This window comes from Triticum urartu, chromosome 5, assembly GCF_003073215.2.
Source record: "Triticum urartu cultivar G1812 chromosome 5, Tu2.1, whole genome shotgun sequence".
Classification (NCBI taxonomy): Eukaryota; Viridiplantae; Streptophyta; class Magnoliopsida; order Poales; family Poaceae; genus Triticum; species Triticum urartu.
Window position 1 is genome coordinate 46,260,851 of NC_053026.1, and position 13,127 is coordinate 46,273,977.

General features: G+C 42.4%; 1 long non-coding RNA gene across 6 annotated transcripts; it reads left to right on the forward strand.

Annotated features, from left to right (window-relative positions):
• Positions 1–6,484: 6,484 nt before the first annotated feature.
• On the forward strand, positions 6,485–11,250 carry LOC125507789. 6 transcript variants are annotated; one of them, XR_007282993.1, is made up of 5 exons: positions 6,485–8,438; positions 8,524–8,645; positions 9,855–9,975; positions 10,088–10,150; positions 10,970–11,250. It is a non-coding gene; the product is annotated as an uncharacterized LOC125507789 (long non-coding RNA). The 6 variants fall into 6 exon arrangements; XR_007282995.1 differs by having other exon boundaries at positions 9,855–9,939; XR_007282991.1 differs by lacking the exon at positions 10,970–11,250 and having other exon boundaries at positions 10,088–10,254.
• Positions 11,251–13,127: the final 1,877 nt, after the last annotated feature.

Here is a 13,127-nt window from a genome sequence, read left to right on the forward strand (position 1 = left end):
TACTTGACATTGGAAAGCTCTAGCAAACAAACTACACGATCTTTGTGCTATGCTTAGGATTGGGTCTTGTCCATCACATCATTCTCCTAATGATGTGATCCCGTTATCAACGACATCCAGTGTCCATGGTCAGGAAACCGTAACCATCTATTGATCAACGAGCTAGTCAACTAGAGGCTCACTAGGGACATGTTGTGGTCTATGTATTCACACATGTATTACGATTTCCGGATAACACAATTATAGCATGAATAATAGACAATTATCATGAACAAGGAAATATAATAATAATCATTTTATTATTGCCTCTAGGGCATATTTCCAACAGGTACATCTTGTGTGCTTTGTGTGTTGATCAACTTGATTCACTCTTGACTTAGTCTTGATCAACCTTGACTCTTTCCAACTCTCTTCATTTGGATGATGTCTTGAAGGTAAACATGAATGATCACACAATCTTCTTCTTCAAGACATGCTTGCAATAAGCTCAACTCTCACATGACCAATCTTTGGATAATTCCTTAATAACACCTTGATCACCACATAAACTCCTTGAAACCAACACATGGACCTCAAGAAATGCCTATGGACAAATCCTTCAAATATAATTCAAGGCAACCATTAGTTCATAGAGATTGTCATTAATTACCAAAACCAAACATGGGGGCACCGCATGTTCTTTCAACATGCTCTATTAGATCGTAATCAGTGTGTTACCAATGCTGTCCATGTCTTGCTCATGATTTATTCATGGATTAATTTAATCGAAAAACTGCCTATTTATTCATCAATCCAAAAACCTAATGTGTGTAGGAGTTTTTCGAATTCTGGTTTTGCTGTTGCACTGAAACCGTCCCCGTTTACAGGGACGTACTTTAAGCGTTGGCAGACTAAAACCACCTTATGGCTCACGACCATGAATGTGTTCTGGGTCGCCGGTGTGACTCCCAAAGGAACGATCGCTCCTGAACAGGAGAAGACGTTCAAGGAGGCCACTGTCGTGTTCCTCGGGGCAGTTCTGAGCGTGATTGGAGATAAGCTGGTTGACGCATATTTGCATATGCGGTGTGCCAAGGACTTGTGGGAGGCGCTCGAATCTAAGTTCGGGGCTGCCGATGCAGGGAGCGAGATGTATATTATAGAGTAGTTCCACGATTACAAGATGGTTGAAAACCGTCCTGTATTGGAGCAGGCTCATGAGATAATATGCGTTGTTAAGGAGCTTGAGCTTCTTAAGTGCGAGTTACCGGGCAAGTTTGTCGCAGGCTGCATAATCGCTAAGCTCCCCAATTCCTGGAGGAACTTTGCCACCACTCTGAAACATCAGAGGCGTGAATTCTCTGTGGAGGATGTCATTGGCCATCTGAGTGTTGAGCAGAATTCAAGGGCAAAGGACTCGCACGGAAAAGGGGTCGAAGGAACTTCTGTGGCCAATATGGTACATCAGAAGAACTCCAATTCCCACAAGCCCAAGGGAAAGAACGGTGTCCAACAGAATGCCGACTTTAAGAAGAAGGGTAAGAAGACCTTCACGAAGAACAAGAAGGATGAGGGCTGTTTTACTTGTGGTTCGGTTGAACATTGGGCCAACAAGTGCCCAAACAAGTACAAGAAGCCAGGGTAGGACTCCAAGTCTGTCAATATGATTGTGAGCAACAATGAGAGTGGTGCATCTGGGTACGGTAATTTATTTGCTGTATTTTCAGTTTGGCCTTCCACCGATTGGTGGGTCGACACAGGTGCAGGTGTTCATGTGTGTGCTGACATTTCATTGTTTTTTTCTTACCAGGCCACAGCTCACGGGTCCGTACTGATGGGGAATGGCGTGAGTGCTTCTGTTCTTGGTGTTGGCACGGTCGATCTGAAGTTTACTTTGGGAAGGATCGTGCAGCTGAAGAACGTGCAGCATGTCCCCGCCATCAAGAAGAACCTCGTTAGTGGCTCCCTTCTATGTAGAGAAGGGTTTAAGTTGGTATTCGAGTCTAATAAATTAGTTGTTACGAAATATGGACTATTTTTTGGAAAAGGGTTATGAATGCGGAGGCATGTTCCGCCTTTCTCTTGCAAATCTATGTAATAAAGTCATGAACAATATTCATTTGAGTGTTAATGAATCTGAAGTCTGGCATTCACGTCTTTGTCACATTAGTTTCGGCGTTATGACGCAGCTAGCAAAATCGAATTTAATCCCAAGTTTCACTTTAGCCAAAGGTTCTAAGTGCCATTCGTGTGTGCAATCTAAGCAACCTCGCAAGCCTCACAAGGCAGCAGAGGAGAGACACTTGTCGCCACTTGAACTCATACATTCTGATCTTTGTGAGATGAATGGTGTGTTGACTAAAGATGGAAAGAAATATTTCATGACTTTGATAGATGATTCCACTAGGTATTGCTATGTGTATCTATTAAATACAAAAGATGAGGCTCTACACTACTTTAAAATCTATAAGGCAGAAGTTGAGAATCAACTCGAAAAGAAAATTAAACGAGTCCGGTCAGATCGTGGTGGAGAGTACTTCTCGAAAGAATTTGATGCCTTTTGTGCGGAACACGATATTATTCATGAGAGGACGCCTCCCTACTCACCCCAGTCAAACGGGGTTGCCGAGCGGAAAAATCGTACTCTAACTGATTTGGTTAACACCATGTTAGATACGTCGGGTTTATCCAAGGCATGGTGGGGGGAGGCTATAATGACATCATGTCATGTCCTGAATAAAGTTCCAACAAAGGATAACGATATCACTCCTTATGAGAAGTGGACCAAGAGAAGGACAACACTCTCGTACTTACGTACTTGGGGCTGCTTGGCGAAAGTTAATGTGCCGATCCCCAAAAAGCATAAGCTTGGACCAAAGACTGTGGACTGTGTTAATTTGGGTTGTGCTATGAATAGTGTTGGCTATAGATTTCTAGTAGTGAAATATGAGGTACCTGACATGAAGGTCGGTACAATTATGGAGTCTAAGGATGCTACATTCTTTGAGCACATTTTCTGTTGGGTTTCATAGTAATTTCAAAAAATTTCCTACGCACACGCAAGATCATGTGATGCATAGCAACGAGAGGGGAGAGTGTTGTCTACGTACCCAAAGCAGACCGACTGCGGAAGTGCTGACACGACGTAGAGGAAGTAGTCGTACGTCTTCACGATCCAACCGATCAAGCACCGAAACTACGGCACCTCCGAGTTCGAGCACACGTTCAGCTCGATGACGATCCCCGGACTCCGATCCAGCAAAGTGTCGGGGAAGAGTTCCGTCAGCACGACGGCGTGGTGACGATCTTGATGGGACATTTTTCCCCATGAGAGATGTACAAAGCACTTCTAGACAGGAATCTGAGGAGACTCCTGAACCTGCCACTCCGATGGAATATTATAAACAAACACATGATGAAAATCCTGAGGAGGATAATGAGGAAACCCTTGGTAGGGGCAAGAGACAAAGGACTGTAAAGACCTTTGGTGATGATTTCTTCATATACCTCGTGGAGGATAATCCCACTTCTGTTTCAGAAGCGTATGCATCTCTAGAAGTTGTCTACTGGAAGGATGCGGTCCGTAGTGACATGGATTCCATCATGGCTAACGGGACTTGGGAGCTTACTGAACGTCCTTATGGTTGCAAACCATTGGGATGCAAGTGGGTGTTCAAGAAGAAGCTTAGGCCCGACGGTACGATAGAAAAGTACAAGGCTAGGCTTGTGGCCAAGGGCTACGCCCAGAAAGAAGAAGAAGATTTCTTCGACACTTATTCACCTATGGCCAGACTGACGACCATTCGAGTATTACTCTCGTTGGCGGCCTCGCATGGTCTTCTCATTCATCAGATGGATGTTAAGACGGCTTTCCTGAACGGAGAGCTAAAGGAGGAAATCTATATGCAACAGCCTGATGGCTTTGTGGTGGATGGTCAGGAAGAAAAGGTTTGTAAGTTGGTGAAATCTTTGTATGGCCTGAGACAAGCGCCTAAGCAATGGCATGACAAGTTTAATGAAACCTTGACATCTGTTGGCTTTGTTGTTAATGAGGCTGACAAATGTGTATACTATCGCGATGGTGGGGGCGAAGGAGTTATACTGTGTTTGTATGTTGATGACATACTGATATTTGGATCTAATCTCAAGTTGATCGAGGAGGTTAAGTCTTTCCTATCTCAGAACTTTGAGATGAAGGACCTTGGAGTGGCTGATGTTATCTTGAACATCAAGCTATTGAGAGATGGTGAGGGTGGGATTACACTTCGGCAATCCCATTATGTTGAGAAGGTGTTGAGTCGCTTTGGATATTTGGACTGCAAACCATCTCAAACACCATATGATTCTAGTGTGCTAATTCGAAAGTCTAAAGGCACAGCTATAGATCAATTGAGATACTATCAGATTGTTGGTTCACTCCAGTATCTAGCGAGCGCAACGAGGCCTGACATCGTATTTGCTATTAGCAAACTGAGCCGATTTGTTTCCAAACCGGGTGATGTACATTGGCGTGCTCTTGAGAGAGTTATGCGCTATCTGAAAGGTACTATGGACTATGTACTTCACTATACCGGATACCCGTTGGTACTTGAAGGGTATAGTGATGCGAATTGGATCTCTGATGCTGATGAGATGAAGGCCACAACTGGGTATATATTTACTCTTGGAGGTGGTGTTGTTTCCTGGAAGTCTTGCAAGCAAACGATCTTAACAAGATCGACAATGGAAGCAGAATTAACAGCATTAGATACCTCGGGTGGCGAAGCGGAATGGCTTCGAGATCTGTTGATGGACTTGCCAGTGGTTGAGAAGCCGGTTCCGGCCATCCTTATGAAGTGCGACAATCAAACAGTTATTGTCAAGGTGAAGAGTTCAAAGGACAACATGAAGTCCAATAAACACATAAGAATGAGATTGAAAGTTGTCAGAAAATTGAGGAACTCCGGAGTGATAGCGTTGGATTATATTCAAACGGCTAAGAATCTGGCAGATCCCTTTACTAAAGGGCTACCACGTGTTGTGATAGATAGCGCATCAAGGGAGATGGGTATGAGACCCACATGAGTTGCAATGGTAGAAACCCAACCTATGTGATCGGAGATCCCGTGAAGTAGGACCTGGGAAAACAAGCCAATGGTGAACTGAGGAGAGTAACTTTACTAACCCACTCCGTTGGAGATGCAATACTCTCGAAAACTATATGGGAGGATGACTACTGTCTTAATGTGTTTCAAGGCTTATATGTATAAGCAAGATGCTATCCTACAGAGCGATCTTTGGAGGAACACACCTATATGAGCCCGACTGCTGATCACAGTCTATGAGATTGGGGTGATCTCTAGCAAGCTCATGAACAGGCCAGGAGTGTGACTAATATGCTCCACCCGAGGGGTCGGCCTTCGGCAGCCTCGTATCAGTGAGACTTGTGGTGAAACTTCTTGACGCCAAACTGACAATTCAAGGCATAGTTCATTGTTCAGTTGTGAAGGAGTGTAACTATTTGGTCTAGGTGGAGCTCAATCTTAATCGGTCTCCACTGAGATGCTGGTATATTGAAACAGCGTTTGGAACAAAGGACAAAGTGGGCCCCTGAGATCTGGTGGGGGATTGTTGAAATATGAGATGGGCCTAGAGCCCATATGACAATTTCAGATTTAATCTCTAAGGGCCCATGTAGGTGGCATGATAAGGTGGTGGGAAGTTTAGTCCCACCCTGGAAGTGGAAGGAGAGTTGGAGTGGTTTATAAGGGATTCTCTCCCTCATGCTATTGGAGCTTGAGAAGAGATGAGACCCTCGCGTACTCCTCCTCCTCCGCTCGCCACGCCTCGTCACGACGCGACCCGACGCGGGTTGCGGGATTGAGCCGAGCCGAGCTCACTCCTATGCGCTTCTTTTTGCCGAGTCTTTGACAGGTAGGGCCATGATCTGAGACGTCAGATCATGGGCTACCGACTTGGATGTGGGTTCAGCCCACGCGGCCGCACATATATATGTGGGGCGCTGCCAACCCTAGCCGCAGCGAAACAGAACGCATCTCCGCCTCCACGCCCACGTCGTTCCTCTGCTGCTGCTGCCGCCGGCGACTCCATCCCGTACACGGTAGACGGGAGAGCAGGCCTCCGAAACCCCGCCTCTCCAGATCCTGTACGGGAGAGGGGTGATTAGGTTTTTGGGCAGCGACTACGCGACTGCTCGCTTCTGTTCATCTACGTCCACATCACCTTCGTCATCACCATGTCGACCGACGCCGACCGTGCCGCCGCTGAGAAGGCCGAGGCCGACAAAAAGGCCGTCGAGGATGGTATACATCACTTATCCCTCTCGTGTTTCTTTCTGTTATAGTAGTAATAGTGATATGCGTAGATGTTTCTACTATGTGCGTAGTACATGCTCTGTTAGATCATAATCAGTGTGTTACCAATGCTGTCCATGTCTTGCTCATGATTTATTTATGGATTAATTTAATCGAAAAGCTGCCTATTTATTCATCAGCCGCTGCCCCCGCGGCCCTCCCTACCGCTGCCGTCCATCGGCTCCTCGCGCCCCGAGCGCATCCGCCACCGTCCATCGGCTCCTCGCGCCCCGAGCGCATCCGCGACCGCCGTGCCTCCTGCAGCCCCCGCCGCGCCTATGCCACTCGCCGCCGTCCAGGAGGTCCCCGTCGCCGCCCTTCAAGCGGTCCAGGCGGGACGACGGGTACGACCGACGAGGAGGCCGTAGCAAATGGACGAAGCAGCAAATGGAGCCATCTCATCGACCCGGGGTGCGTGCTTCCATGACTTCCGGTGCCCAGCTCGCCAAATAGGGACACCGGGAAGCGGCTGCGTCAATGGCTCGCTGTCGCCGGCAATATTTCCCGCCTTGGACCTCCTTTATCATCCTCCGCATCCATCCATCCAGAGAGGCGAACCTTCTTCAGTCTTCAATCAGTTCCACGAGCGACATCCGGCACCGCGTCCCATGGTAATCAGCAATTTCTTCGTACACCTTTCCACCGTTGCAGACTACTGTCAAATCTGATGCCACAGACCATCCTGCTAATAGCATTAGATAGTAAGCCACGCGCCACAATTCTAATTATGTACTGCTACCAAATTACTAATTTTGCAGCAATACTTGATGCCATGCAGCTTACCATCAGAATACAAATTGAGTTGGAAAACCAAATGGAATATACAATAGGTACTGTGATAAGGCTTGCTGCAAACTGAGGTTACCAAACATTTAGTACAGCACACTGTATCCAGCCATCCCCCATCCATCTACAGACTACAGGCACCAGCCACCAATGTAATTTCCCTCTTTTTTTGAAACAAATCTGAAACTTTTTTGTAAATTGCTACTGCCACAGATTGCTAGAAGGAGTAGAAGTCACTTGGCCAAACATTGTTGAATCATCAGAATGAGATAATTATGCTTATCAAACATTTCCAGACTCTTAAATATTTGTCGCGAATTTGACATGGTAAAGCACTGTGTGCGGACTTATGAATTATGACAAGACATTTTGAGTTATGATGCGTAACCATGATAGCTGGTGTTGAACTCAGATATACACACTAAATGTTCTGATATGCCAAAATAAACGCATTAGAATCTTTTTAATTATCCCTACTATTTTTCAGAGGTTGTTCTGCCGGTGCTAATTATGATGTTCTGCTACTGCTATTGCATATAGAGGGAGATCAGGGAGGAGAGCAGCAGCCTGCTCCTGCGATTTTGTTCATGCTGTTGCTTGGTTACTACTCCCTCCGTCCGGAAATACTTGTCCTCGAAATGGTTGTATCTAGACTTATTTTAGTTATAGATACATTTCATTTTATCCATTTTGAGGACAAGTATTTCCGGACAGAGGGAGTACTACACATCTATACAGAGAACACACAGAAGGCTGCTACTTGCATACGTAACTCTGGCGAGTCGTGGTGACGAGATTTTGATCTTTAGATTCAGAGTGGACAATGCATCCACATCAAGGAAGTAAATGTGCCTGTGCGTTGCCCATGCGCTGGAAAGTGTTTCATTATCAAAAACTGTGGCTGCAAAACCAGCGCTCAAATTGAACATCCATTCCATTGAACCGTGGGGACAACATGAGGCATCTGTCTCTGATCTGTTGTTACTTTGGTAGATAATATGTACTGTGCGTGCGTGCATGTGTTGATAAGTAGCAGATTTGCTTGGCCGCCTGTGACACTCATGTCAAATCCTTGACATTTCTGGGGTTATACAAGCAGCATGTTTTCTACTCCCTCTGTCCCATAATATAAGAACGTTTTTGACACCAGTGTAGTGTCAAAAACATTCTTTATTATGGGACGGAGGGAGTAAGGTTTTGTTTTCCCTGCCTCCATCTCTTCCATGGCAAGCAGCACAAGTTTCTTTGTTTGTAAATTAAGCAGTCTGGTAGATTTGGAAAGGAGGAACAGGGTACTGAACTTTTATATATCTGCATAAGGTAAATCCCAATTAAGCAGATTTGTTTTTCTGTTCTGAACAGGGTACTGAACTTGATAATTTTACCTTTCTGTTCTAAATTGCAGATTTGCAAGAATATTATGTTATGTAAGAACATGGCGGTGCAGTCACCCGAGGTGAAGAAGCTCCGTCACCTACCAACACCTCCTCCACCAGGCTGACAAGCACAACTGCTGACAACTGACAAGTATGCTAATCCACTACATCTGCATCGCTTCCTCCCAGCCTGTGGTTTATTACTTGGAGCATGTTGTTCTTTTATCATATACACAAATCTGTCCATGCTTAAATGTGGTCATTAGGTTGTGGAATAGGAGAAACATTATAGTGTTATTTAGCAGATGCAAACCTGTCCATGCTTGATTTGGACCAAGAATTACTGGTATTGCCTATTTGGTATGTAAACATATTTTTTTGGATGTCACAGAAAATTACGATGCTACTACATAGGTTTGAATCAAACAAATTAAATTTGGAATAGGATCCCTGAAAGTAATAAAGTGCTTCTTGAATGCATGGAAACAAAAAGTTAGATATCTCAGAGGTACTATGTCATATAGTCTGAAAGTGGCACACATGGATATGTATATTCTTGGTTAGCTTTATGTTCTATTTTTGTTGTACATGCTCCAAGAGTAAATGTGTTATTCTGAAAGGAGATGAAGTGAATTGTCTTCTACTGCAACCAATGGACATTTCATTCTACACATATGTCCTGATATTGTAGTGCCACTTGATTTCCTTTAAAATTTCAGTACCAATTGAGCAATACTGGCCTTTCCTTTTTCCTGTATTAAGTAGTGATCATGGAGTCAAAGCTCATGGAGATGGTCTGTTACTGATTGTTGCACCTATAGAGCTCACTAATATAACATTTGCTGGTTCATCTAACTTATTTGATCTATATGTTGTTTTTACCTGTAACATGAAGAGAAAAACAACCTCGATTAGTTCATAAATTTTAAAACTGTACATTTTGTACAATTTATGCTGGTTCCAGTCACAACATGCCAGCAACTAATCCTTGCAGCAACACCAGGACAAGACTTTGGATATTTTCCTATACATTTGACATTAAAGTTATACCAACTTGCATCCATCGATCACTAGCTATTACATGCAGTATGTAATTATGCGATGTCAATGGAACATCCAAATCATTCAAATACGACCACTTATTCTACACAATTGCTTATGCTTTACAAATGACAAAGCAGAAATTGATTTTAAGATAATCTATAATTATAATAAAACAAGGGATTATTTTCTTGAAAGAAAAACGAGGGATTATTAATATGTTTAAATATGAGGATTTGCAGTACTGTAGGTCCTTACCTCTTCTTTTCCAAAGTAGAGAAGACAAAAAAAATCTGACCCCACTAATCGGTACGTGCAGCAGTGAGGAACCAAGCAAAAGGGGAGCTTGGCTGCCAACGGGGTGATGGACAGATTGTAGGGGGTGCTTGCCACATATCTTCAATGTGAGAATATTGATTTCTCTTCTACAGTATCAATTAGTAAGCATTTTCAAACTGTAAGGAAAAAATGTTCAGGAGTTAATCTACTTTGCTTACTATTCATGCGAGATGGCAGAATACTTTGCTTACTATCCTCTTCAATTATTTCCAGATTACAACGATGCCAATGTTCAGGAGTTAATCTACTGCAGAAAAAATGACACACCATTGTCAAGTTGGGTGGAATTCAGCCTGCTGTATCTGTTTGTTTTTTTGCTTCTGGCATATCCATCAACTCTGTTAACACCAAACAAAGTAACAAACTTGACAAAACTGAAACTCATCTCCCAGATTTCTCTATGCACCGCCATAGATTCTGATTTGTCCATTGTCTTTACAACTTACATTTTGTATGTATCTGGAAGCTAATTCAGCATGACCCACGAGTGTTGACTTGTATGTTAGTGTGATAGCATCTCACTGAAAATAGAATAAAGGAAAATATATATTAGGTGTGTGTTATAAGAATTAGTAGTCCATGCTGCCATGCAACCAATATGTAGTCAGACTTTAAAACCATTGTCATGCAAAAAATTACGATAACTTTTCGAGTACTTCGGTTATCCAGGTTTTTATATAGAGGTTCCCTTTGTTGTAGGGTGTCTCCATCTATGGTCGAAATTATTTTATTTCGAAGAAATTCAGTAAAAGTGCTCTTTTCTACACTCCAGAATTATTTCTGACTGCTCCCCAAACTCAACCTCGGTCATCATTTCCTTCTAATAATATTAAATAATGTCACCACTCATATAGTGTTTCAAAATATTGCTTCTTACCCGAATTTAAGAATGTATTAGAAAACAACACCAACTCACGATGTATTAGAAGTGCTCTTTTCTACACTCCAGAATTCTTTCTGACTGCTCCCTCAACTAAACCTCGGTCATCATTTCCTTCTAATAATATTAAATAATGTCTCCACTCATATAGTGTTTCATATTATTGCTTCTTATCCGAATTTAAGAATGTACTAGAAGCATTTATCTGCTGGCAGGTTGCAGACAAAGGAATCCACCCACCTTGTGACAGTTGAAGAGAGCGGTGCTAGCGGACTCAACATGATGAGTTCTGTGATCCAGATAAGGTTTACCCTAGCCAAGAGGGGCATTCAGGTGATGTGGATGCTGATATTGTAACACGAGTCAAGAAGAAACTTATTCTAGGAAGAGTTGTAGTGTCTTATCCATGGTGGACCGTCGATGGCTTTGAGGGGAGACGTACAGACTGGTTCCTATAACCTTTCTATTTTTTTGCTAGGCTCATTCGGTAGCTTTTGTGATAACAGTTTGTGGCAAGCTTTTGTTGTTGTTGAAGCTACCAAAGTAGAAGGGTACAACATATTTTTTGCTTCCCTGTTTCTTATAGTCTGCTTACTTCTGAGGGTACATGCTCAGATTCTTTGGCCTCGGAAGGTGTTGACGGAAGACTTGATGTACTATCAGCATTTTTCGGCTAATAGAGGGATAATCGTGTTCATTGTAAATGAAATGAATTAATCTTTATGTTAACAATTTATATCGGGGAATGCTAATAGAGGCCATTTTGACATGTTTGCGTGCGGCTCTGCTTTAGATGAGGATGGAAAAAGTACAATGAGATACTTGCTTCCGGCTTATGTTAGACACAATCTACATGACATGCCATGCCACTACTGCACATAGCGGGTGGAGTTGAGAAAGATATCCTTGCCGACTTCCGGTACCATCCAAATGTTGTCATGCCACATCGAGTTCTGGTTGGACGGTGGTCGAAGTCGAGGAAGACAAAACCTAAGAAATTTGATTACCCCGTTGCAACGCACAGGCATGTTTACTAGTGCGTATTAAAAAAAGTACTATTCAGTAATCATTTTACTATTTCTCCAAAAAAAATACTTACTTTAATAAATGACATTTTAGTGAATAATTTAACAGGTCAGTAAAAAAGTTTCGTCTCGTATTTAATTTTGTTCATACGGCTTTGTGAAACTTATTCATGTATGTTAAATTAAATATTCACATTATTAGAAATAAAATCTTACAATTATATTTTTTTGTTCAAACCCATATTATACGTGAAATAATGTTTTCCTTATAATTTGGAAATATTCATGCATTTCAAATATATATATGGTTTGCATATCTTAAAAAGTTGCTTAAATATTTCAGATCAAAATGTCCAGATGTGTGAAAATTAATGTCGACACATTCATGATGAAGTACTAGTAAAAAAGGAAATAAATAATAAATAATAAAATAAGTCAATTAATAGAAAAAGTCTCATGTCCCATAACAATAAAATAGAACACTAAATCATAAAACTTTAAATACAATGTGACATTTCTAAATTGAAGAGGAAAAAATATAAGAAAACATAATAGAAATAACATAAATGAGAAAATAACTAAATAAAAAAAGGGAAAAAATTGAGAGATTAATCTAAGCTTCAAGGGTTGCATCCTCTTTAGTGAAGGGAGCATGGCATTTGTTGGTCGAGACTGAAAGAACAAACCAATACATTTGTTGTCATTGAGGGCATAAGTTGGCTTCCACCTGTCCGTGGAGTTTAGCAACCCCAAACCTCCCATCCCAAGGGTATGAACTCCGGGATAACTTAGCAAGTGCTATCTATTTTATCATATATGTTGTTCCACTTAGCGATGTGCATAAATTTAATTCCGTGATCCCAAAAATCAACTAAGAAAAGGTTGAAATTTTAGTCGCCTATTCAACCCATGCCCCTCCCTCTGGTAGACATCTTTGATCCTTCATCCTAACTTAGGCATTATCATGTATTTGGTTAGTTGTGAGACAAGGAGACCATATTGAGGTGAATTTTAACTTAACGAGGAAAGGGTAGCTCACCGTAAATTAGAAATTCGACTCATTCCGTCCTAGGATCAATTGGCTGGTGGGTTTACTAAATTAGTTCGATTTGCTTAATAGTTTAACACATACACACGCAACACCCTGCATGGGTGTAGATACGCTTCGTCGCATATTGTAGTCCTCTATTCTAGCAACAGGGTTATAGGATTTTTGACCCCGTTTCAGCGTTGTCGATTATGTCCTCGAAGATGCTCTCTGACCTAAACATCCTCTGGTCTGAAAGCCCACCTTCAAAGCAAAGAGACGAGACGATGAGTGGCTACATGACTAGGGCTTATTCTGTTG